The sequence below is a fragment of the Misgurnus anguillicaudatus genome, chromosome 10 (genome assembly GCF_027580225.2).
Source record: "Misgurnus anguillicaudatus chromosome 10, ASM2758022v2, whole genome shotgun sequence".
In the NCBI taxonomy this organism is placed as follows: domain Eukaryota; kingdom Metazoa; phylum Chordata; class Actinopteri; order Cypriniformes; family Cobitidae; genus Misgurnus; species Misgurnus anguillicaudatus.
Window position 1 is genome coordinate 24,575,515 of NC_073346.2, and position 27,769 is coordinate 24,603,283.

At 37.4% G+C, this 27,769-nt stretch overlaps 1 long non-coding RNA gene across 1 annotated transcript; it reads left to right on the plus strand.

Annotated features, from left to right (window-relative positions):
* The first annotated feature begins 266 nt into the window (after positions 1–266).
* Positions 267–15,833, plus strand: LOC129449012 (uncharacterized). The gene is made up of 5 exons (XR_008645941.2): positions 267–527; positions 2,139–2,188; positions 4,589–4,856; positions 10,834–11,034; positions 14,356–15,833. It is a non-coding gene; the product is annotated as an uncharacterized lncRNA (long non-coding RNA).
* The last annotated feature ends 11,936 nt before the right edge of the window (positions 15,834–27,769 follow it).

Sequence of the window (27,769 nt, forward strand, 5' to 3'; positions counted from 1 at the left end):
AGGTTTGTTATTCTAGTTTTTCGAGGCATTCAAGGACAAGTACAGTAAAATAAGAACACAATATTATGACACAATATTACACAATATTCTAACAAAAGGCCGTGAATTAAAATGCTTCTTTGTTAATTTAAGCAACATGGCATTGCTAATTCAAGAAGGTGGGGACAAATGTAACTGCAACGTGTCATAAGGGGAGGGCCTAAACGATGCTATATGTTTTTTGGTTTGCAGTTTCAGGCCCACAAGCGTTTCAAACGCGGAATGATAGGAGGGGGGACAACGAGCAGCTCATTTCACTCTCCGTAGGGGAGGAGATGGGGCATCTCAATGGGAAATATGGGTGAAAAAACGGCGTGCAGCCCGATTCAGAGAAGCTGAATGGATGGGGCCGGTGCAACGTCACGCGGAGCCGCAGCCATGAAGCAGAGGACCACAGCGCGAGACAATATTCAGGAGCGCACTGAGCTTGCACGCGCACATTGATCATTGCAATCCGTCCTGAAGATCCCCGATGTTCATGGATGAGAGTGAGTATAAGCTTACATTTTACTCTAGAAATTTCTTACAGTGCACTGTAAGAATTCTGCTATTGTGTTTTAGTGGTAAAACGGGAATTGACAGAAACGGTACCAGAACAGGTTGCGTTGGTTAGCGGTCCTGATAGGATTTAGCTCTGCTGTTAGATGTGGTCAGGGCGCACGAGTCGTGTGCATCTTTTATTAACTAAAAAAACCGAATACGTTATCGTATCGTATCCCAAATTTTTTACATTTTATTAGATACGAATAGATACGAAGGATATTTTAGTAATACATTTTAATCTATAGACTAATATAATAATTAATAATGTAGTATTTACTATAGCAAACTGTAATAAATATAGTGGCCTATAGTAATTACTACACTTTGTTAATATAGGCTACTATTGCATTCTGTAATATATGAACTGATAAATACTGTATACTAACAATTAACAATGTTAGTAGGCTATTCAAAAAACATTATTTTTGCATCTTTATACATTTTACTGTTGTAAATATTAAAGTATAGTACATGTTTTTGTCATGTGGAGTGTCATTTTTAATATTAGTGGTGGGGTATAAGTCAAGTCTTGTAACACAACAAATTATAAAACAATTTGCGTTTTGTTTAATGTCTATTAAGACTTCATTTGTGAGCAATAGCACAAGATTTTTTCCTGGGAACTACAAGTGCACTTAAGGTTTGAATTCAATGCTTTCAAATTAAAAAGCGAGTTTCTTAAATAAACTTGAAATGGTGATAACTAGATTTTTAGTTGACAGTTAACTGACAGTGTCTCTCCCAATTCAGTCACAGAATAAAACATCACCAGCACGACTAAATGAAAAAAAATCAGAGCATGTGATGGAAAACTACAATTGCGTTTTTGTTAAACATTTAGGTACAGACATGTAGGTATAGGTAGCCAAGAATTGTTTAAAAATGAGTTTTTGTATTGTAATGTGTAGCCTATTGTATAATATGAGAGGAAGGCATGTGCGCATGACGTCTAATCCTTATGGCCGACGTTCAGATTTATCACAAGGCCGAAAATCTGCTTGCCACGTGCCTCTCACGAGCGCGTTTCTTTCCGATTGCCAGTGAATGCGCAAACCTGACACTCTGTCCATATGTGTATATCGGACACTAAACCATCTTGTGATTTATTTAGAAAAATCTATTTTTTAAAAGCAGAAAATGTTATTCAGATACGGGTATGAATGCCCCTCCAATGGCATAATATTACTTAATTTTACAAAGCAGTTAGATGAGGCAATAGCCTATTTGAGCAAAGGATGTAAATTTAAAAGCCTAAACTCTGACAATTCTGATCACCTCTATATGTTGCTGTCTATATGCTCATTGACAAAGAGAACTGTTAAATATAGAAGTTGTCTAAAATAATATGAATTTGTGATATAATTTTTTTCTTAAGTACTTTAAAATCATAATCTGTGAGGTGTGGCCCACATCTCGCACTTAACAAAACAATCGTATAGTCCTGTTTAAACCTTTAATCTAAAAGGTGTGCTTTTGTATTTTTTTTAAAGATTAACAGTCAAACGAACATTACAATCTCGTTTTTCTTATGCTGTCCTCTCTTTTTATCCATACAGGACCTCCCTTTGAGAGAGAGAGAGATTTTGCAAGGGGACACGTTATACAGGTACTAATAAAGAGATATTCTTAGTTTAATATTCAGTGTTGATTGTAATGTATACGTAACAGTTCTACATTTAGAGAAATATTTTTGCAGCACAATGCAAACACAATGCGCGCGCCCACATCAAGAATAGCAGATTCTTTCCTTTATTCATATTGCAAAATATTTGAGCGCATTGGACTGCAATACAGATAATGAATGCTTAAGTTGTTTAAACACGATTTAATTTTTTTATCACATGCTTAATTTTCTCATTGTTTCAAATTGTTTTATTTCAAACTATTACGAAGTTGGTGGGAATAAGCACTTAACCTATATGTAAATAAGAGCCTGATTGACAAAGGTCGAACAACTTTATATTATTTTGAAGCACTATCCACTAAAAGTCCTTGAAAAGTATATTTTCGGGTATTTGACCGTTAACATACAGACATGTGGAACTTTTCTGGAAAACCCTTTAAACGCATTGTAGCCTAAAAAAATCCACACAATCTAAGAGCACAGGCCTATAGGCTTTGTTTCCGTTTCTTATAGTTTACATATTTTTACATCGAGGTTTATTGTGAATAGGGAATCGGTGCTCCATTTTTTAATCTGTATTTTTATCTAAATCTATCAATTTAATGTAGGAAATTTATTTGCAAATGAGTTAGCTTACGTTTTAAAACGATTGGCTAAGCTTGCAGCATATTTCCACTGCAAGTGGTAGTATTGTTTTACTTGCAAACCCAGCAACTTCTTAGTTAATAAAAAAATCCGTCGTAAAACAATCGATAAAACATTTATTGCATTTTCCATGTTGCAGTTATGGCCCTTTTACACCACGATTTCACATCGACACATTATTAGGCTACTTTAAATACAGATTAATAAATACAGATTTATAAGTCCAAGATGCAATTATATATTACGCCTAAAGTTTTCATTTTCATTACGCTTATTAGTATTTAACATTTTAAATGGTCATTGTATCTTTAAATTAAATTATTATTTTTTGTTATATAAAAATAATTTAGATATATTAGAGATAAGCCCATCTTCTGCCTTTGTTGTAGCAAATACGAAAATGTGATACAGGGACGTGAATACAGGCAATGTAATAATCTTACCAGAGTTATCATAATAATGATAATTTTAATAATAAATGAATAAGTTGAAGTAAAATAAATAAGTTGATTCAATTTAGATTCACAAATTTTATCTACATGTTAAGTTTATAATTCAAAAGTAATGTTTTTTATTTATAATACTATAGTTAAATTTGTGTTCATAATTGTGATTCGTGAATTAGTATGAATTAGTAAAGCTGTATGTACCTGTGAATAATGCACTGTTAGTACAGGGATAATTCCCGTTCACATTTACAGTCACAAAGGCTAGTTTGCTAACCACTTACAGTGAGAGTGGGGGACATTTTGTCGTGTTAACAACGTGCTGGTGCTGTTAGTAAAATAATTAGATGATGAGCCATGTGTAGAGTAAATAAAAGTGTTTGAACTCGCCCCTGTGTCGCCATTTTCACCAGCTTGAAAGGCTGTAATAAGTGATGACACGCACTCTCTCTCTCTCTCTCTCTCTCTCCCTTTCTTCTCTTTGATTGCAACACCTCTGAGAGTGTATGGGGAGGGGCTCCTCACACACAAAGGCTTTTAATTGGACCAGCTCCTCTTTTATTTGCATAAAATCAGACTGACTGAGAGTCGTGAGAAAGAGAGCAGAAGAGAGAGAGAGAGAGAGAGAGAGAGAGAGAGAGACCTCATGATTTTGCCACTTAGCGCTGAAAGACAGGCTTTTTGAAACACAAACAACAGAGACTTGAAGGTAAATTTGTGGAAAACTAAAACAGCCAATGTTACTATCCTATTTTTTTTCTGTCAGCACAGTCAGGGTCTTTTTCATTTAAAAAATAAATCACAGCCTTTGCGGGATATATTTGAAAGCATCTCTCACCCAGGGAGAACGATCAGTCTGCAATGTAAGACAAGACACACCAAGCAGTGAATAAACCCCTTGCATCTCTAAAACCAGCTCAGACTAGTTCAACTACCTATACAGACTGGTAAAATTATTCTTAATACTTAAAGGGAATTGTGGCCATAACCTGTCAGCATTTAAAGTGGTGTAGAAAGCATTAGTACACTAATAGAAAACCATGGGAATGCCATATAGTATCAGTTTGCAGTATAACAATACTCTTCTTCGAAAGCTTACTGCTTTGGTAACAGGTGCTATTGTTTTTCTTTCCTTTGCTACACATTTCAGTCACATACATTCTTACATTCATTAATAAATGACTCATGCTATATAAATCAGATTTAATTAAAGATTGCATTAAACTAAATAAAGCTGACTTAATTCCAGGCTTAATTACGAAGTTAATAAGGCCTTTTCTTTTTTTTTAAGGTCCCAGTTCAACGCTGGTTGGGTGGAAGAGGATGGGTGGCCGGAGGGGTTGGCTGTTATCTTTGGTTATCTAGCTGTATGAGTGTTATTCATTCTTCATAAAGCTAGATAACCGAAAGTAACAAGAATCCCATTACACACCTGAAAGGCATCACCCCTCTACGAGTTGTACTCTCTTTTCTTTCCTAAGTCTCTCTCTCTCTTCAATCTCTGCAACTTCTTGTGAGAGCAAGTTACAAAATGGCCTCCATCACTTCTGAAAGCGAAGGTAAGCAGCATTTTTACGTTGTTTCTTTGTTGCATAAACAAGCTGTGATTGTATAATGCATTAGGCAGCAATTCCTTTAATTATTCTTCTTGTATTGCATGTAAAAATAGCGTTTCCTTTGTGGGATACAGCTAATGTGATTGTAAAGGGTATTTTATTCAACCCAAGGAATACTTTTTTGTTATTTCTGTATAGTCTGTTGTTATTTCCGAGAAGCCTGCTATGGAGTTCATATACTTATGCTTATGACAATTAGATCAACAAAATCGTATGTAGGATTGACAAACTCAACTCCAGAGTCTTTTAAACAACATCATTACACAACAAAATGTATTACTCAGGGAAACAGCTGGATAGTTCACTCGATTGTTATCTGGCTAACATCAGACAGCTAAATGGGATATTTGATTGATGTCCATAAAGAGCTGAGGAAAAATGAAGAAGAGCAGAAAAAATAAACATTCGTGTCACTAGGCAACAACTTTCATTACAAATAATGCACAGAATGAGAATTATGGAGAACAAATATAAGCAGTACAACATGATTGAATGCAGGCTGTTTTGTAGAGAAAAGGACCCGCAGCCTTGCATATAAACCACTCTGCCTGTCTGCAAAATGTTTATTGTGTATTTCAACAAAAAAGTATGGATCAGTGTTTGAGAACATGTTGTGCGTGGTATGTCGGGCCAGCAAGATCATGTTTAATCTGTAAGTTAATCTTTAAATTTCAAAGCTCAGTGCAGAAGGTCGCAGCTTAATGCAGTGGCCACATGATGATCACCCGCTTGGCTCTACTAACACCCAAAACCCACTCCATGCGCAAAGGGTTTTCCATATTACTCTGCAACACACAAAGCTCATTCATTCGTTGCCTTTGTTTAACAAGGCCGGCGAGTTGAGACCTCATTGTCTTTTAAAAACCAACCGGCATCATTTAATGCAACCCATGCATTTGAATAATTAACGAGCCGAAGCTTTCCCACGCAAATCTGGCTGCTGCTCCAAGCTTCGGATGCATTCGAACCTTGGGCCAGGGCTGAAAATAAAACACTGATTGTCTGAACTAGGATTTGTTAAGTTTCTGCTGAGAGGTGCTTGATTGGATGTGACAGTTGGCTGTGTTGTCAATGGGCTCGGTTAGAGCCAGCGCTGGGATGGATGCTTCTAGATGGAAAAGCTTGTTGTGATGGTCCTGAATACAGATTTGTTCCTCACTGTGGATTTAGTGCAGCTGAACCTGAACCACGTTGCTGACAAAAGACATGAGCAAGCCCATATCACAATACCCTTTACTATTTATGGTCAAGTGTGAACATCAGCCAATCAAATCATTGTACCTTTTTGGGCATGTTAAGCTGTAATTTATATGATCATATTTGGAATGACCAGATCACAGAGTCTTGCTCTCATTTATATGCGCTATTCAAAATTTGCATAAGTTTTCTAAGCAGACAACTTTAGAACAATTATCGTATATTTATTTTAAGTAGTTGTGAGAGAATCAAAGATGTACGAATTTATCCATGCATACCACTGCATAAATCTAAACGAGTCAGATTTTATCATTAACCCAATTACCTGTTTAACTGGTGAACGTTAATGGTTTAAAAGGTAAAAATGTTTGTGTTGTAAATGATAAATACTTTATGTAGTGTTGTGCTGCCATTCCCACGTGTTAATGTAGTAGCCAGACAGGGCTGCTGCATTGCAGGTGCAGGGATTAAACAGCCCTGAGAGCAAAAGACAAAGAGAGGCTAAACCTTGTAAATGAAAATAGATTAAAGAGTGATAATGCACATGCTATTTCATCAGCATTGGGTAGATTGTGTTTTTTGTACTCTTCCATCACAAAATTTGAGCTACCTCTGTTGAATGATCTGAGTTCAAACTACTATGTTAAGCTTGGCAACAACAGGTAGAGATGAAAAAACTGTCAAAATGCATCTTGTGTTGGCATAATTTACTGAATGATACAAAAGAAACAAATCAACAACAGCAAATTATATAACACATATTTTTTATTCTATTTTCGTGATATTATCACGAATTTCCGCGTTTTTTTGTGATCGTATGGCGAATTCCTGTTTATGATTGTCACGTATTGGTTGCTCAACTGTTTTGTCCTATTTTCTTACCATTGTCGCTTCGGTTTAGGGTTAGATTTACATAAAATGACATCCCTACCCAAACCCAACTCTAACCTTAACGCCAGGCGACATATAAAAAAATAAATCTGAAAAAATAGTATAAACCTATGTATAAAGTGACAGTCTAATGCAAGCACCAAATCTAACCCTAAACCGAAGCGTCAGTGGTTTAAAAATAGGAAAAAGCAGTTGAGTAACCAATACGTGATAATCACACGAAAATAGGAATTCGTTGTACAATCACGAAAAAACGCGGAAATTCGTGATAATATCACAAAAAAAGAAAAAAAAAAAACGTGACTATCACAAAACCTTGTGAGACTGGGTAGCAGCTCAACATTTTTAGCTGAATTTGGGTTTCACTCTATCCGTAACATTTTTTGTGTCTCTCACTGCATCCTTTACACCTACTGAGCAGTGTTTGCCATTGCGTGTCAGAAACATATTGTCTACACGCTTTGGTCCGGTTACAGCATCTAGTTGGCTAACAAAGTTCAATTAAAAGTCTGTAAGTCTTGGCATGAATGTGTTTCTGTAGCTTAACTGGTAAAGCATGCTTCCAACGCAAGGTCGCTGGAATAACATCTAAAAATAGAAAAATCTCAATGCAAGGTGCAGGTATTCATTTTCAAGGTGAAATATAACCACTTTTGATACGTTTACTGAATGGCTAGCATACCTTAACAGGTTGGCATGAAAGTTGCAGAAAGCATTCAGGTGAGAAGTGTGAAGGTCTTAGTTTGGCCCAACTGTTGGGGCAAGAGAAACAAGAAAGTGAGAGGAAAATGGAAGCAGATTCGTACTTAAAGTGTCGACTACAAAAACAAGCATTCGGCGTTTATCACCATCCTCCCCTCTCCCGTCGACTGTACTGTCAATAGAGCCAGTCCACTTGTCACAGAGACAATGGATTCCTTTACCAATCTTTTGACAGTTCTACAGTCACATCAGCCATGCTGCTTTTGGTGAGCAGCGCTCTGATTTCTGCCCCCGGCTACGCTTCTCATTATTTCGACGGAACTCGCCGACTGAGCCCCAAAATGGCTGCACTGCTGGAGAGGAAACTGAGGAATAGATGCTGGTTTCTTTGACCCCCTCCTGCCCAAACGTTGCCCCAAAGAACTGTGAATTCCCTTTAGACTGTTAGAGAAGTCAATGGGCCCACACACACAAAGGGGATTATACACTCAGCGGTAACAGGTGTAGCCAAATGCTGTCCTGGCCACATGAAAGGCTGATTCATCACACAAGCTTTATGGCGACAAGGAGACCACACCATAATCTTTTAGACATTTAAATGTAGTCTAAAGGAATGAATGGGTAATTGAAAAATGGGGTTGTGTTTATTGTGACTGCGAATGAAAAGATGAATATGACATTTTGTTTAACTGATGTAACAGTCAGTTAAGAGAACTTTTTAATGTAGATAAAACTAAAGCTCATTTTGTTAAATGTTAAATTGTAAATTATATTTAAGGCTACATACAGATTAATCTGGATCATTTTAATTTAAATTTTTATATTTTGCCCACCGGGGCAGCCTGGTCTTATAGGAACTCATAACTTTTTTACAAAATGGCTAATTTGTACACTGTAAAAAATAGATGTAATTATGCAGCTGGTTGCCAGTAACTTACTGTAGAAGATGAAGACTGAATATGTTTCATGTTCATTGTAACTTTAAACAAACTGTTGCCATTAAATAACATAAATGTAAAATCTACAATAAGTTACTGGCAGCTAGTTGCCCACTTTAAAAAAATAGATGTAATTATGCAGCTGGTTGTCAGTAACTTACTGTGGAAGATAAAGACTGAATATGTTTCATGTTCATTTAACTTTAAACAAACTGTTGCCATTAAATAAGATACATTTAAAATCTACAGTAAGTTACTGGCAGCTAGTTGCCCACTGCAAAAAAGTTGCTGTAATTATGCAGCTGGTTGCCAGTAACTTACTGTAGAAGATAAAGACTGAAAATGTTTCATGTTCATTTAACTTTGAACAAACTGTTGCCATTAAATAACATAAATGTAAAATCTACAGTAAGTTACTGGCAGCTAGTTGCCCACTGTAAAAAAATTGCTGTAATTATGCAGCTGGTTGCCAGTAACTTACTGTAGAAGATAAAGACTGAAAATGTTTCATGTTCATTTAACTTTGAACAAACTGTTGCCAGTAAATAACATAAATCTAAAATCTACAGTAAGTTACTGGCAGCTGCTAGTTATGTATAAATGAGATCATACAAATCAGCCAACCCTTAAAATTGTAAAAAATTAACCTAAATTTACCTAAAGGGTGCATATTAATCACTCATATTAGTACCAAGTGCATTCATTTCTGTACATAAATTGTACCTTTTTAAAGGGTACTGCCCCAATTACAGTATTTGTACTACCGTATTTTTTCTGAGAGAGACTGCATTTTTGTCCAGTAAAAATTACGCTTTAAAATGCACTTCCAAATGGGTTCATTAAAAAAAATTAAAGTTCTTTAGTTGTTCCAACTATTTTAAACAAGCCGCTTAGTGTCTAACAATCCATTTAGGCCTAAATGTTTCCTATCAAACAAATTATGGGGAGCAGTTAAAGAAAACAAATATTCAGATGTTGTAAAATCATACATCTGCCTGATTGTCCCAATGTTAATGGGCCATTTTGTCGAAAGCTTGGCACGCTAAACTAGTCCTCACTCTGGCGAAATGACTTTCTTTATTCAATGAAGCCTCATCTGGATGGCTTTTCACATGCGGTCCAGTCTCTGCCACATTGTTCTGCTCTCTCTTCAGCACACCTACATGCCCAATGAAAGCACACAGTCCCATTGTTACCTTAGCTGTTAATGTCAGAGGCCTTACAATGGTTCCTATTTGCCGTATTTGCATAAGGCACTTTTCCAGCAAGCGTTTGGAGTGGTCTTGAGAGGGGTCCACTTTATCCAGCCACAGCAAAAAAATGTCAAGTGCCAATTAGGGAAGGCTTGCTGCCTTTCAGCAGATCCCCACCCCTCCAATCCCACTCTTTATTTCCCTCAGTCAACTCTCTCACACTCCAGCCCTCTCTCGGCCAGAAACCCTGCAAAATGGCACCTTAAAACAAAGACCACCTCGGCCAGCAATGGAGAAAAACTTCTCTCAGGAAAGGCTAGCTTGTCACGCTGCGTTGTTTCCCTGTGTGGGAGCGTCCACCAGACAATAAAGAATCCAGCCTGTGAGCTTCTGAGATGATTAAGAGGGTTTCATAGTCCGTCCCTCACCGTGCACATACCACACAAATCTACCCGATTCACTACGTTTTACCGTCCTCTGACCCGATGAGTGTTTCTGCTTTCTAGAGCATTCTGTGTGTGTCCATTCTGCTTTTAACACAAAAGGACAGTTTTTTACATATATAAATATGTTTTTTAGGTTTGTGCTTTTGTTGATGTAAAAAAGCCCTGTAAAGAAACATAAAGAATGTATTCTTAAATGTCTATTTTCATGCTCTCCGGGACACCGTTGTTCCTCCACACAGCGTTTACTTCTGTTAGTCGCCTCCTGTCACCCAAAAGGATTTATTCTCCGCTGTTTGTCTCTTTCATTCAGCATCTTGGTGTAGATTTTTTCCCAGCCTTGATTCTCAGATGGTTGGGTCTGATTTGCATGCATTTGCATAATGAAAGTCATTTGCATGCTCAGGGCAGACTTTACCATGAGAACAGACATGAAAAGGTGCATGCGCGTGTGTGCACGCATGCCCGATTGTGCTTACGCTGTCACATGCTGATGTAGCTACAAACTTCATTCATGCCTCCTTTCCTTTATCCTTCCATTTTTCCTCTCTAACAGACCGACAATCACGCTCTCCATGATGCCAGGGAAAGGAAATGAAGAAGGGCAAGTTGCTTGTGCGGCTCCGAGTCCTGCTGGCGTTGCTGCTCCCCTCCCCTTCGCCGCTCGCCTGCCCCCTTCCTCCCGTCACAAGATGCGGTTCGCACAAAGCCACCATCTTGAGCATGCGGGCATTAAATGGAAGTGAAAAATAAGCAGGTATGACCTACCATCACTTTTTCGTGCCTCACACCCTCCACACTGTTTTCTTTTACACAGTGCTCCCCCTGCTCCGCCGCGTTGTTTATTGCAGCAGATGCGTTTGTTAATTGTGAATATCACACGTTTAGGTTGTGTTAGCCGGTGAAAGGGGGCTGGGAGATGTTTTTTAGTCGTTCGCATTAAATCATTCTCCAGCATAATGGCGGAGGCAGAGCTGCATCTGCGGGCATCAGTGTTGAATAGATCACCATCGGGGATTCTGTTGTCCTGCCGCCACACCATGCCAGTCACAAAGATGGCACACTGCCATTATTGAGAGGAACAGCAAGACCTTTATCCAGCTTTCAGCCATTGTCATCATATTATTTTTCCCTTGAGAGATGTGCCTATTTTGTGAGCATTGGGGAGCATGATGGGGAGTCCCGGTAAGGATGGTCTTTCGTTGTTTGTTATGGAGTCACGGCCCAGACAAGTCCAGCATTGTTCTCTGTGGTGAGCTTGCTGTGATTCGCTGTTATTGAGGCCAGGAAGCTATAAGTTTAAAAACCGCTTAACCAAAAGACCAATTAGAGTGCTGTGCCCGATTAAGTGAGGTAGCAAAGTAAAGAATGCAGGCCATTGTCCCGCAACTTCTCAGAGGGCTGCCTTTCTCCAGGTCCAGTCACCGAAAGTCCAGACGATGCCGTGAGCTACATGCTGTGGAGGACTGCCATGTTATCAGCCCTGCTCATGATTTTAGGTCTAGAAAAGTACATATTGAGGAAATCTACTATTTTCAGTGTATTTTCTGTTCACAGTTTAATAAATGATATATAACCATAATTAGAAATTGGAAGATTAGAATCACACTGGGACCAGAATAACATCACTCGATTTTAGCAACTCCTAAATGCACTTCGGTAAACAGGTGGCAAATTGAGGGTGAATGTGACTGAAAGAGTCTAAATTATGCACACTAAAAACAAAGGCAAAGCACATCAGATTAAAAAACAAGGAATTTGCAGCAGCTTGCGTCTGGGAGTGTGTGTGTATGTGTGTGTGGCTCAGAGGTGGCTGCGGTTTGGGCAAAGGGGCAGACAATCTCCTGTCGGCACACACACACACACACACACACACACATATATACACAAGGCTCCCCTTTTCTAAGCAGCTGCTCTCGCCTCTCCATGCAGGCACCAGTCTTGGGAACCACCACGGTGAGGCTTCCCCAAAACTGGGCACTGGGGCCCCCCAAGTCTGTGTCTGTCTGCCTCCCCCCCTCTTCCCGTCGTCTCTCCATCCCCCTCCTGACGATGATGCTGGGTGCCTGGGAAGAACTCTGAGTTCATGGTCAGACTGCCTATTGAGCTGACAGCCTGACTGTTTGCTCAATTCAGTCGTCTATTCAGGCCGGACAGGAGGAGGGAGACAGAGACACAGTAACACTCCAATGATTATTCATTTAGAGAAGACAACCGGAGGGAGAGAGGGAAATCACGAAAGAAAGAATGAAAGGAGGAGAGGGAGGTGCAGAGAAATAGTTTTTGTGTCTTGTTTGGCTTAGAGATAACAGTGCCAACCACCACACACACATGCTAACCAATGTACCCCTTATTACATTTTTATCTGGTTATACAGGGTCTTTGTTTTATTTAGTCTGTTGTTCTTATGTATAGAAACTTCACCTTAAATCACCTTTTTTATTTTCTGAAATTAAATGGGAAAGAGTTACTATTGGCTCATGAATGACACTCCACCACCTCCGTCAAAATGATATTATCCATTAAGAGTTTGAAAAAAAAAAATGCTCATTTACAAGAATACATGTCAGACGCACTTGGAGGGTTTTGCATCTGAGGTTTTCATATATATTTCATACACATTTTTTATATTTTCATGTACTACTTTGTTTTTACTGTAGGCTGCTTTGCTGCAATGCAAAATTGTGAAATCTGCAATAGAAATACATTTAAAGGATTAGTCCATTTTCTTTAAAAAATCCAGATGGTTTACACACCACGTCATCCAAAATGTTGATTTCTTGCTTTGTTCAGTCGAGAAGAGGTTTTGTTTGTTGAGGAGGACGTTCTAGGATTTTTCTCATTTTAATGGACTTTAATGGAACCCAATACTTAACAGTTTTAATGCAGTTTAAAATTGCAGTTTCAAAGGAATCTAAACGATCTCAAACGATTGTCGTTTTTGGCAAGAAAAATAAAAAATATGCACTCTTAAAACACTTCTCGTCTTTCTCTGGTCCTGTGACGTGCCAGCGCGACCTCACGCAATACGTCTTCACGTCAAGAGGTCACAGATGACGTATCGAAACTAGGCCCCAGTGTTTACAAGTGTGGAGAAAGAGGACCGTTCCGACGTTGTTGTATGTCGAATGATATTAATAAATGTCTGTGTGTCAGTTTATTGTTTAAAATGGTCCGCTAATGTGCGTTTCATATATGCAACACGTGACCTTTCGACGTCATTACGCAATTACGTGAGGTCGCGCTGGCGCGTCGCACAGTCGGAGGAGGAGGAGAAGTTGTGGTTTAAAAGTGCCTATTTTTTATTTTTCTTGCCAGGAATGACGGTCGTTTCGCTGGATGGGACCCTTGTGCCTCGTTTGGACTCGTTTAGAGTCTTTTGAAGCTGCGTTGAAACTGCAATTGTAGACTGCAGTAGAAATGTTGAGTGTTGGTGTCCATTGAAGTCCATTGGAATGGGAAAAATCCTGGAATGTTTTCCTCGGGAAACATAGTTTCTTCTCGGCTGAACAGGGAAAGACATCAACATTTTGGATGACATGGTGGTGAGTAAATTATCTGGATTTTTAAAAAAAATTGACTAATCCTTTAAATAGAATTGAATGTGGACTACAGTGGATGTAGTGGATGTGACCGGTTAGCTCTCTCCTGTTGTGTTCTTAATCACCTGCACACCTCGAGTTGCTTGTCTGAGCTCTGGAGTGCTGTAGGCTTAGGAAGGGTCACATGCCTCCTCTTTGCTTCATCGCCACTTGTACCAAGCGCAGAGTTACCATCACCTTCGGCCTCAATCTCTTAACCTGGTGCTTGCTGCGTCTGCATGAGTCATCCTGGTCTGAGGTGTTTGTTTTCTGCAAACATTTCAAAAACAGTGTTACTCCAATACAGAAACACTCAATCTACTTTCAGCTCATTTCTATTCGGAAATCATTTGCTGTGGTTTATTGTTGGTTGTTTGAATGTAACAGCCAACCTAAGCTAACCTCAAGAATGAAAATGTGCTTAAAATAGCTTTTATTGGCTGCATTTGAACTTGGAAAAATTAAATGCATTCTCTGTTTCTTTTGTTTATTTGCAGGTTTCTTGAGTGGAGCTGAAGGTCATGAAATCCAGTAAATGGAGGATGATGGTTTACGTACAATAGCAGTGTGGAGCCACACGTCTTTACTATGCATGTGCCCCAACATTAGATGTAAACAGCACTTTATTTCTTTAATTTTAGCAATTGATAAAAATGTAGCAATTAGCAAAATAGTATTGACTATTAAAGGGGCCGTGTGTTCTTTGAATGAAGTAATGCGTGTGTCTTAGTTTTGAGTGTTTGTGCGTCAAGAAGACGGATCTTTGTTAATGCACTCATTCAATTATTCATTTGTATTTGAAATCAATGAGTAGAGGTTTTAACCAAGTAGTTATTCTGTGAATTTAAGAAATGTTTTGTAAAAAAATATTTCGGTATACTTAAAAAAAAGATTTAAGGTTTATGAGATGTACGCTATTAGTCTTTAAAATTAATTTCACCCCATCTGATCGAGTCTGTCGCAGTAGACTGTTATGACTGAGTACAATCTTTAGCATAGCGCACTTTACAAAGTCAGATAATCATATTTTCCTTTCTTTTAGTCCAATAGTTTTTAACTTTAAAGAAAAATGGTATCTGTTTTAGAAACTGGCCGTAATCTTTATCTCCTGATTACTAACATCAATTATTAGAAATAATGTGTGAGGCTCTGTAGAGTTTGGATGTATGAATGGGAGACCCACGGCAGCGGTGAAGGATACTGCACTCTGATTGAACAGCTCAGTGTGTTGTGTATCGCACACTTTTTGGACAGAGAGCTGTTGTCTTTAATTTCTATGCAATTGCGTTGGGTTTGCAATCACCTGAAAGAGAAGGCAGATCAGAGCTGTTGTTTAAGATTTACTACTGTACTGTACTTTAGTCAATATTTAAAGTATATTCAATCTGGATTGAGATGCTTGTTTACTTCATTCCCACTAAAACTGATTTTAGCATCCTTTTAGATTTTTTTATTTTGTTCATTTTTAGGACTAAAAATGAATTTAAAGGGATTAAATGCTCTGTCTCTCTGTATTTTTGTTACAATCAATTATGGCTGAAATTTAAATGACTATGCAAATGTATTAAGAATTTGTTAGATTTTATGCAAAAATGTATTGTACAATCTATTAATGAACAATTTATGAAACATTATTTAACATTGTAGCAATATCTATGTAGCAAAAAAGATCATCTGTTTAAATTTGACAAATCAAAAGCAAAGACAATGAACAAATGGGGATTTTTACTATGCAATTATTTTATTTCTTTTGTAATGTTGTAGTTAGTTATGAAATTCAGATGGCCATAGTCCTCTTAACAATATTCATTAAAAAAAATTTTTTAACTGTACTTATGTTCCTTTAGGTTTTTCTTTATATAAATGTGCAAGTTTTTTTTCATCCTGATTTGACTCAGATTTTTCTGTAGTACCACATGTGCCTTTTTCATGATGTCCTGTTATGGATATTAATAAAAGTTTACTTTGAAAACAAGCCTATGCGTTATCGTCTATAGAAATTGTTGAACTGCCTTCGCTCTTAAAAATAAAGGTTCTACAAAAGGTTCTTTACAATCTTAGAACGGATGTGTTAAAAACAACACATTAGTGTTAATTCTAGGACAACACACTAAATGCGTTGTCCCAGAATCCACACATCTCTGTGTTATTATTGAAACAACACATTTTGTGATAACACATTTTAACACAACTTGTGTATTATTTTAACACAAAATCAACACAAAATGACACATAATGTGTTAAAAGCATAACACAAAAAGATGTGTAAAAATGAACACATCTTTTCTTAGAGTGTAGTAGAACCATTTTTGGTTCTCCAAAGAACATTTCATTTAAAGGGGACATTTCATAAGACTTTTTTAAGATGTAAAATAAATCTTTGGTGTCCCCAGCGTACATATGTGAAGTTTTAGCTCAAAATACCCCATAGATAATTTATTATAGCGTGTTAAAATTGCCACTTTGTATGTGTGAGCAAAAATGTGCCGTTTTGGGTGTGTTAAATGCAAATGAGCTGATTCCTGCACTAAATGGCCGTGCTGTGGTTGGATAGTGCAGATAAAGGGGCGGTATTATCCCCTTCTGACATCACAAGAGGAGCCAAATTTCAATGACCTATTTTTTCGCATGCTTGTGGAGAATACTTTACAAAATCTACGTTAGTGGGTTGTTCTTTTACACATTTTCTAGGTTAATAGAAGCACTTAATTATAGCACTTAAATATGGAAAAAGTCAGATTTTCATGATATGTCCCCTTTAAAAGAGTTGTAAAAAAGCCATTCCTTTTGTGACACAGAAAGGTTCTGCTAACGTTAAAGGTTCTTAAAGTCACCATGAAACGGAGGTAGCGATTGTCATTTTTTTCCCGTGGTGATGTATATTCAAGTGAAACCGGCTTCTGAAATGAAATAAGGCAGGGCTGGACTTGAATTTGTCCATCGAGAACTGATTGGATCGTTTGAAGTTGGGTGGTGTTGCTAATTGCTAATCGATGCAATCTTTTCCCAGACCCCGCCCACCTGCCATATGACCGGAAGTAAAAAGATTGTTTAGCATTGTTATTAAGAGTGTAAAAGAACACATTTCTAAATTCAAGTATTTTAATCATATTAGGCCTACACATACTTTACATTAGATTGACACATTAGCATGTATAGGATGAGGATTTATTACGACTGGCAGTAAAGCAGATCCAGTCCTGGGGTCTTATTTATAAAGCATGCAACGGGGCTGGAAACGTGCGTACGCCAGTTCCCACGCAAAGGTTGTGATCTATAAAAAACAAACTTAATGGGAGAATGGCCTTGGAGGGTGGGATCTGAGAATAATTTATGTATGTACACTTGCAGGTGATCTGTGATTTATAAAGGGAACATTGCTTTGTTTTATAAGTCTTAATATTTGCCATTTTTGGCTTTTGTGCGTAGGTAGACTTTTAGTAAGGACCCTACGCACAGTTTTACAAATGAGACCCCAGAGCATTACTGTCTGTCTACCAATGTAAAAGACCAAGTACTTGTATATTGCATAAACAACTTTAGGAAGAAACCCTGAAAATAAATAAATAAATAAAAGTTATTGTGATTTGTGACCTACAATAGAAAGTACATTTTCTGACAATAACATTCAATGTTTCCATTTCTGAAAAAAAATGGTCTCTTTCCATGAGTCAAGATTAAAACTCACGATTACAATTAAACAGTTTGGTCATTGTGATGAAACCTGGGAAAAGCAGAGTTCATTATTACCATGATATCATTTATCATGCGTAACTTAAATCCCCATGAATCACCGTTTCATTGTATCTTTGACAGCTCCACTTTAGCCCTGGTCTACGTCTGACTCGTCGTCTGCCTGCTTTGCAAATCCTGTTCAAGCCACAAAGCTGCAGAAGTCACTGGCTAAAACAAAAGAAAGTAAATGGAAGATGGAGGATGTGGGAAAGGAATTTGCACCCTGGATTTACCTCATGGGAAAGCGAGCGGCCCCAGTGGGCGTACGCAGTAGGGCAAGGTCACCACAGCCCGCCATGCTGGTGTGAATGAAGAGGGACCAGAGAGAGGAGTCAATGTAGACAACTCAACAATGAGGGTTTAAGGGTGAGAAGGAGGAGAGGAACAAGAGAAAAGACCTGAGGTCAAGTTCAAGGCCATTCTCACTGTCTGGAAATTTAAATGAGGCTTAACACAGACAAACACACGTTCACATAAACAAACTCACACTTTTTCCAGCATGATGCCAGCATAATATGAATACAGTACAATATCTAAAATTAGTTCATATTAGTTTAAATTGTTTGTTATTGTGATTTAGCCTGCAAGTTGTATTACCGTAACATAGATCGAAATTTTATTATATCAAAGTTGGAATAGGTTTTTATATAGAGTGACATAGTCTTAAACAGAGATGTTCAATGGTGTAAGAACATACAGTAAGATCTCAATCTTGATCAAATGTATTAATATTTCATTCACAAAGGAATTATGTAAGTGTCCGAGAAATTGTCCCAATAAATTCAAAAGCGAAACACACTTAACGCAGAGCCAAATCACATCCTACATACATACATAAAAGTCTGTCGGTCACTAACAAATAAAAGAAACAATCAGAAGGATGCCTGTAATTTTTAAACAATAATGGACTTATTGCACAAATTCAAAAACCACTAATTGCTGTATGTAGCCCTGTTTATGTACACCTATACACCTAAACATGGTGTATGCTGTCTATTTTAACAAACAAAGGATTTTGAAGGAAGAGATGTTGTTCTTTTAAATATGATTAAGTGTATTATTATGTGGTGATAAACAGGACCACACACACAGTGGTACAGTGTCTCACACACACCCGGAGAACGTGCACAGCGTCCCAGTGCTGTTCCACAGCTGCTGTGAGTCGGCTTTGTGCCATGCTCCACCTCTCTCTAGCTTTCATGCTGCCTCCTGGTTGCCTTAGCAACTGATGGCACTGACTCAGAGAGGAGAGAGGTCTGCAGCAGAGAACAACACTTGCAATCACATACACGCATAGGAACACAAATATATGCAGACAAACACAAACATGCAGATGAGGGTGCACATTCGTGCCCCCACTCACACATGTGCATGCTTTATCCAGCATCCTAAAAATGGACTAAGGATAAAGCATATTGTGTACATATATTCTGGACCAAGTAGGACATTCAGTAATGAATCCAGTTTTAAACATTTAATTTGAGATTAACCAATGCAAAGATGTTTCAGAAGGTGATTGCAGCTATGTGCAGGTATTATACTGATGGACAGCATCACCAGTGCAAACAGATTCAAGGTTTCTTCTCTGGTGTAGAATGGTGCCCAGAGAAATGTCAATGTGAAAAAAAACAATAAGACTTGCTTGTCAGTGCAAGTTTGTGTTGGGAAAAGAGAATAAAAAAATGTGAGAGGTAAATGCATGTCAATCTGTGAGCTTGTGCAGAAGTGCTGGTCAAATGCTTCAGGTTGAAACCAAAGACATGCATGAACCCTTTGAGTTGTCAGTCAAGTCAAGTCCAAAACAATACCCAATTAGATCTTATGTCAGCACTACCTTCAGAATATTTGTGCAGCACCACCCCCCAATAACCTTTGAGGGACCCAAGACCACCCGACCCTTAGTACAGCCAATAAAAATCTAGTTTTTTGACTATATTTATAAAAAAATCATAAAATAACATTACCATCATTACTTTATAAAGACAAGGTACACTGAAAAAAAATGATTCATTCAAATTACTCAATTTTTTAAGGTAAGTGGTCACAACTAATTTATTTAAACAAAAACTTTTGTTTTAATGTAGCTTAAATAAATTGATTGCAACCACTTACCTTAAAAAATGGAGTAAATGAAATCATTTTTTAGTGTACAAAAGATGTCACTCGGGCGGTACCCAAAAAGTACACTTTTGTACTTAAAGGGTGCATATTAATACATAGTACTGTAAAAAGGGAAAGTTTGATTAACTTAAAAAAATACTTTAATTGGTATAACACCTGAATTTTTTCCCCCACTTCAAGTGAAAAATTTAAGTGAAAAAAACTTACATTTTTTAGGTGTTATTAACTGAAATAATTCTTAAAAGTTTATTCACCTTAAATTTTTAAATTAAAGTGAGAAAATGTAAGTTGATAAAAACGTAAATATTTTAAGTGTTACCAATTAAAGTCTTTTTTTAAGTAGATTCAACATTCACTTTTTAATTGTAATTCTAACTGTGACTATGAATAAAGATTATTAGCTATTTGTTCAAATAGTTTGAAATATCTTCAAAGGGACACTTCACCCATTTGCATTAAGCTTTGCATAGTTAGAACCCCAGTTCTTTTTGAATGGTCGTGCATCATTTCCTCAGTTGCCGCTGAGACAGGAGAAATACAGATTTCAGTGTTGCACTTCCTTCTTTCAATGATGTAAAAATCATCATTTTGCATCATTGAAAGCAGGAAGTCCAATATCTTTGTTGAGTGCACTGTAAAAAATACTTTGCTGCCTTAAATTTTTTTGTTAAATCAACTCAGATTTACAAGTCATGTCAAGGTAGATGAGTTGTCACAACTTATAAAATATAGTTGAGAAAAGTCAACTTAATTTTATAAGTTATATCAACTCATCTGTAGTTATAACAACTCATCTCGAGTCAAGATAAATAATAGTAAGTTAAAATGACTTGTAAATCCGAGTTGATTTAACAAAAAATTTTAAGGCAGCAAAGTATTTTTTACAGTGTGGGTGAGACTACAAACACCCCTTTTCTCTGTCAAATCGGCACCAAATTCGAAATGTATGTTACATTTCGACTACAAATATGACGCACTTTCAATAAAGATTAATGTTTCTGCGGGTGAAATGCTCCTTTAATTTCCACTGATGTCGGGCCCTAGAACATTGAAACTAGAAAGCATATTTTGGGACCCTGTAACAATCATTTCCTCAGCATCTTCGCAGTGGTTTTGCAGAACAGTAAATGGCTCCAACCACAGAGAGAAGCTACGGTCATAATCCTTCAGGGACTTGAATTAAACCTAAATCTACTGATTAAACAGTGACTGCTCAAACTCAGTCAAAACCAACAGAATGAGCGTAAAAATGAATTAATTTTTAAGTTCAGCAGTGCTTCCATCCTAGAAATAAAACATCTTCAATTATAGATGTTTGAGAGGGAATCAGAAAGCATAATAGGGGATAACACAATTGGAAAATTACACTTGGATGACACAAGATTAATATTTACCAAGAAACACAGGTATTAGTGAAGGTGTTTAAGTAATATAGTCAGACCATAGCATAAAAAGCCTTCTCATGAGAGATGCCAACCAAATCGTAGAAAAACATACAAATTAGCCACCTCAATTTACAATAAGATTGTGTTGGAGATGCCACCCTTCAGAAGTATTCTCACAAAGGCCACTCATGATTTGTAATGATACGACGCTATGTTCATTAACATTGATTGACGTGACATTTGATGGGAAATGTTTTTTTTTCTCTACCATGATGCCATAAACACAGGATGCCAGTGTGGTCCTGTGAATCAGTCTGAGTGGCTCTTAATGGTGTCACTAATATATCACATATGGTCTTGGGATTAAGCAGAACGCAGACAGGAACATACAAGGCCCGAGCACTAACTCCACTCCACAGTGACACTTTTAGGAGGCTGGAACCCTTAATTAAAGCGCAGAAGTGAAAAGAGGACGCAGACAGAGAGCAGAGCAGAAGAAAAGCAAATGAGATGGAGTTCTCCAGACTGTCTGGGAAAGAGTGTGGGAGCGTGTTGCCCCTTGTGCATATGTGCACGTGTTATCTCAGTGGACGGGACTGGAACTGATTTATATACGCAACAATTTGAGCGTAAGCAATGACTTGAGATTTGGCTTTACCTGTAATCTGGTTATGCGTACATGAGCATTATTTGTTTTTTACCCAAAACGTCCGATTGTGTCGGTTTTTCACACGAATGCATACCCAGTGTAGACGGCGAACAACACGACTATGTGTCGCTCTGTATACACACCAGTTTTCTGTCTGGGAAGCACAATGGGTAGGGGTTAAAGGTCAAACAAGTGCACTAAGATGGGTGGCTTTCTCATGCTAATTAGCATAATTGCGCACCCCAGCTCTGTCTGACATGGAGCTCCGGGGCTCCCCGATGGCACTGGGTTCAGTCCTCCATGAAAATTCTGGGAAGTGGGTGGTGACTGATGGTATGTGATGGTTCGAGGATGGACAAAAGTGAAATATTGTTTAGCCTGGTGGGGAGTAACAGTGACAGGCTAAGAGACATTAAAGAATGTGAGAAAGCCGAGACGTCTAGACACGAATAAAAGATTATTGAGACCATAATCCGATGGCTATGGCATCACAGACAATGTTACATATAAGCTCAAATGCATATATCTTAAATTAAAAGAAAAATAATTTACTATGTACGTTAGGACAAAGCAACATTTACACAACTGACCACAGCAGCTATTTTACAGATACACATGCATAAAGTTTACATACAAGCAAATACATCAAGGACATATATATGCCAAGACACTCTACATAACCAGCAAAGATCAATAGGCCTATTTTATTTATTGTGTGCACTAGCCAACCTGTCATTTCAGGCCAACGCTAATCATTATCTAATAATGATAGTGAATGTAGAATTCTTGCTGACTTGGTGCCAACTCGATGAAAATGGAAACCCATTAGTCTAAACTGTATGGTAATTAAGCTGTAATAGCTAAGAAACTGTTTGGATGAGGAAATGCCACACATGTCTAATGTCTCACATTTTTCTTATTCCCTTTGTGACTCATATGTGCTTTTTTAAAGTGTAAGAAATGTTTTAGCACAAGCTTAATTACAGCTGCTAAACACATAATTATTTTCATGATACAATCAATTTTAAGACGTTTTTGCTGCTTTAGTTGACGTGACAACCATGAAAATGTATCTGGTCCACTTATCTCACCTAACTCTAATCTAACCAACTTTATGTGGTCTCTGGGTTGAAGGTTATTCTTATTCTTTCAATGCATATACATGTCTTCATATACACTGAATAGCTCAAGTCACCCTTGTTGTCTTAAATAATTTAAGGTAGTAAGTCTTACGCAGTAAATTTAAATATAAGTTTAAAATTGCAATCTCAAAAATGCTGAGTTGTTTTGCATGGTTGGGTGAACTATGGACAAAGCCACCTTATGAACCTAAAAAATGTCCGTATTTTTGACACAGACATATTTTGTAAACCCAGAATTTGTTTATAGCGTATTTCACCCTGTTTTCCTCGCTTTCAGACATCATTGTTTAACCGTAAAGTTTACAGTGTGAACCTCCATCACGCCTGTATTTAGAAAGAAAGAAAGAGGGGCGCCCTCATTAGTGCGCGTGTTAGAGTCTTTAATTTCTCTACACTGAGGAATTATGTGACGTCAGCCTCAATAACAACACACAAGGTCAACGGGATTAAAACACAGCCTACCAGTTCTCACAGTTTCCCTCGCATCGAAGTATGCGCCTTTTGTTTAGTGCGGCTCTTCACGTGGACTGCGTGTATACCATACACTGCAGGACCCAATTAGAAACCGGAAAATAATAAATGGAGGCAATGAGATCATTCACCGTCCCGCTGATATTGGTTCCAACCAATCAGAGTAACCGAAACAAAACCAGTGATTTTCTAAAGACAAATGAACGATTCTGAAAGGGAGAGGAATGCAAACTCATTTCTGAGTAATTGAAACGCAAAACCAGGCAAATTTTCGTTATTATATTCGTTGAGGTTAGATGGAGTCAATATTTATGCGTTTATTAAATATTTAATAAATATTTTCTGTCATTTAATTTAGCTGTGGAGTTACAAATTCTATGTTTTGTAATGTTTTGTATTTTATACCATAAACAAAAAATTATATTTCCACGCTACAAAGCAAACATTACGCATTTAAGCAAGCTTAAACTAAATAATTGTTAATATTGTGATTTTTTTTGTTTGAATGCAACCAGGAGGCAGCTACAGTATCAAGACATTTTTGTACTCCATTTTAAAATGTATGTAAGTAAATTCATCTGTGCAAAAATAACCTTTTGACGATGGCTACATTTTCATAAAACGTGACTTTTAAATAGCATTTATAACCATATCTCTTTTTTGTAAAAAAAATTGTCAATAAAGTAGAAAATTATACAGATGATTTATTAAAAATATAAAACATGATAAACAGGCCTGAACACCTTTTCACTTGAAATAAAAAGGCCAAGGACTGTATAGGTGTTATATGGAGGGATGCTTTCTTAAAGGGAAATATACGGCATGATCCAGAACGCGTGGGTTTACACGTTTTCTGGGTAGCCTACTTGTCATCTAAAGGGTGGCTAATAAGAAATGACAAGCAACTGATGAAGGGATGAGAGGCAATTGGGATGGAGTCGTGGGAAACCGTAAACAAACACCCAGGGCGTACTAGCGAGCATTATGACTGACTTTAGAAATATCCGAATTTGCCTATATGCCTTATTTGTCTAATTCTAATAGGCTACTGTAAAAATTTCTAATTTGGCTACGAGCACAGTGAGTAAACGGCTTTAGGACCCAGCAAAGCTTTCGTTTTTGCAATGGACTCAACCAACAAGTAAACGGCAAATCATGCCTCGCGCACCTTTTCCTGCAAATTGTTAGGCTACAGCAAGTGCTACTGGTGCAAACGTCACCTAATTAATATGAATTAATATTAGTTTATAAGAAGTCATCCTTACATTACAGATTGTACGATCATGCAAACAGCTGGCATCTTGTTGTTTCTTTACATTGGTAAAAAAAGATTGAGTACTCAGTGGTAGCTGGGAGGGAAGAGTGTTAGGCCAAAATAATAAGATTTAGGGATTATAGCGTGTCTCTGCCAATAAACATCACAGGATCATGAACACTCAAGCTTAAATATTCACTTTTTTAGAAGATTTAGTAAATAGGGTTGAGGCAAAGCTCAACATTTTACATTAGGCTACTGTTTTAAAACTGCACTACACAAACAAAATGTAGGACATACATGAAAAAAAATGCTGCAGTATAGTTTTTATAGTAGCCTAAACTTTAGTAAAATTCTTAATAGTAGCATACTTTTGAAATATTTCCTTTATTAAAGTATAATAAATAATACTAGACCATTTAATACCATTTATCAATTTACTATAGTTAATAATACAAAATAGTTTGTATTTTTATGTGGGGAGGTTAAGCATTATTCTAAAAGAAATACATTTCAAGTGGATTTATTGTTTCATAATCCAACTCTGATCATAATCAAAATCTGGTGGTGTTAGTTTAAGCAGACATATTCATGAACGACTTTGGGAAAGCAATGAATAAACTGATATGAATGTTGGTTTAACCTCACAGTGGAATGGATATATCCTTAATCAGTCATAAGGTAGATGTTAAACATAAGCAGGCGTCCCTAGGGTATGCCCCTGGGGCATATCCCTCCCTTAACACGCCCCACTATCCTTGTGACCTGCTTGTCCTAGCCTAACAGGGTCAAGCCTCCAATTAGCTGAGGGTCAGAGTTCAGGGTCCTCTCCTCTAAAATATGGGTCTATAGGCTGATGGCCTGCTCTCAAGTCTTTAACAACAGGTCAATGTCAGCAATACAATGCTATACGGTCAGTTTTACTACTAGGAACTCTCATTCACAAAAGAAATCTGATTATGTTCTATTGGTCTATTGCATTAATCTTAAGAAATAATTTCTTATTATTTTTACTTTTCAAATTTATAAGTGTGTAATTTTAAAAGTCTATTATTAATTTGAATGAAAATTTAAAATATAAACCAAAGGGTTTTTATATTGCTAAGCCAGCTCCAGTAACTCTGCCTAGCAATTATTGGTTCATTAAATTCAAATAAAGACCCAGCTGGATTTCCCCCAATTTTAGTCTTCGAGCTGAGCAAGCAAAAGTCAGGAACAACTAGATTTTGTCATCAATGCCTATAGCTTGGTGTTAAAGAAAGCATTTTTAATAGCAGTATTCAATTTACACCCTTTTATTTTTACAAAAGAACTGTGTGATGTAAATGCATATACATATTTTAATATCATTTTATATGAATCTCAGAGCATGTTATCTATCATTTGTTCAACAAAAAACTGAACAAACAGTACACGCAAACCACTGGCCACCCTTCTATTACAAACTAGATTGTTTGTGATATATCTTAGTGGTTTTGGGAGAAAAATGTTAAAGGGGACAATTGAGGCAGTCATGCATGTTCTGTGTATTCACACCGCATGGGCGTTATTCTCCAGAACACTTTTCCTTTGATTTCTTTCAGTTTTCACAGTGTCTCTCAGATGCCAATAATAGACTTGTCCATCAGCCTTTCCCTCCCTTGGAGTTAATTGGAGCTGCAGAGATTCAGACCCAGCTATGCAGTTTGATTCATCATTGGATCACTAGATTATTAGATTAATCCTTTACAAGATTAATGGCCCACCTGGACCCCCTATATGCCCCCCGTCAGGTTGTCCTGCCCCTTCAATGTCCGTTACGGTCCCTGACCTGTGCCTTTTCACAGAGAGATTTTACCAGGACACTTTTTATCAGAGCCTTGTGGAAAAAAGGGTTTTGACCCTTTGGAGCCATGAAACAGTACATATACTAAACATAAATTTGTATTTTGCAATTTTGATAATTGATAAATATTAGATAAAATAAATAAGTAAATAATGATAATAGATAAAATAATAATAAACAATATTACTTGAATTTTAAGATGTGTGTTGGGGAAACTGTAAGACTTTCAGATCTAACTTTCACACCCAGACTGATCTACGAAACCCAGTTGTGATTCTGCCGAGTTGGACATCCCATCACAGCAGAGAGCGGTGTGGCACAAAGACTCAGGCTAATGAGCTTTGAGTAGCATTGGCATATACAAAACACTTGGCATCTCTTGGCAAGCATCTCTCCGCTCTCTCTTTCTCTAGCCATCACCTTTGCTGGCTCTTTCTGGCAGACCCATGGTTTCCTGGCAGCGATGCCCCTCTCTGTATGCCATCCTGGGAGGCATCTTATAGAGCGCTGGCCCCTACGGCTGATGGAGCCTTTCAGTCCAGAGAATGGGGGCATTGTGAGGGATTGTGGGTCATGGCCGGAGTAGGCGGCAGTTTGCTCATATACAGGCCCCTCACACACTCACACAGGGAGCTTAGAACTGAGAGCCAAACATAGACATCCAACCTCTCAGCCTTAAAAATGCCTCCTCAGGAAGTAGCTTTGTGAAAGAGTGTGTGTGTATGTGTGCGTGCGTGCGTGTGAGAGAGAGTGTGTGAGGTGCATGGTAACATTGGAGGTATGCTTGCAAGTGTTTGTGTTCTTTTTATGTTTCTACAAGCTGAAAAGAAACAATTTCACAGCATTGTTGGATGTTTGTGTACTGTATGTGTGTGCTGTCCTGAATACATGTCTTGTTGCTTATTATATAGCATCTCTGGAGGTTAATTTTAAGGTAATTTTTATTTATGTAGTATATAGTGCTTTTCACAAGACACATTTTTCTTGATTGTAATTGGGTTTTATATGGTAGTTTATAAAAACAAATCACATGCCTATCCAGAAATCCATATTTGTGAAAACACTAAAGTCTCATAATCTAATTATGAGATAAGAACATGAAAGTTTGATTTCATTCATTGATTAGTCTTTGACATGACCTTACTCAAAATCTGTATTAAAATTTTTAAGGTTATCTTTTCTTTACATTATGATTTTTTAGATTGTTTTCAAAGGCAGGGTCACATAAGTGTATATTTTAACATATACATAACATATTATAATACAAAAAAAAATCACTTTATATGTATCCATATTTGATTTGCCTCCTAATGTATTCCAGAACAATA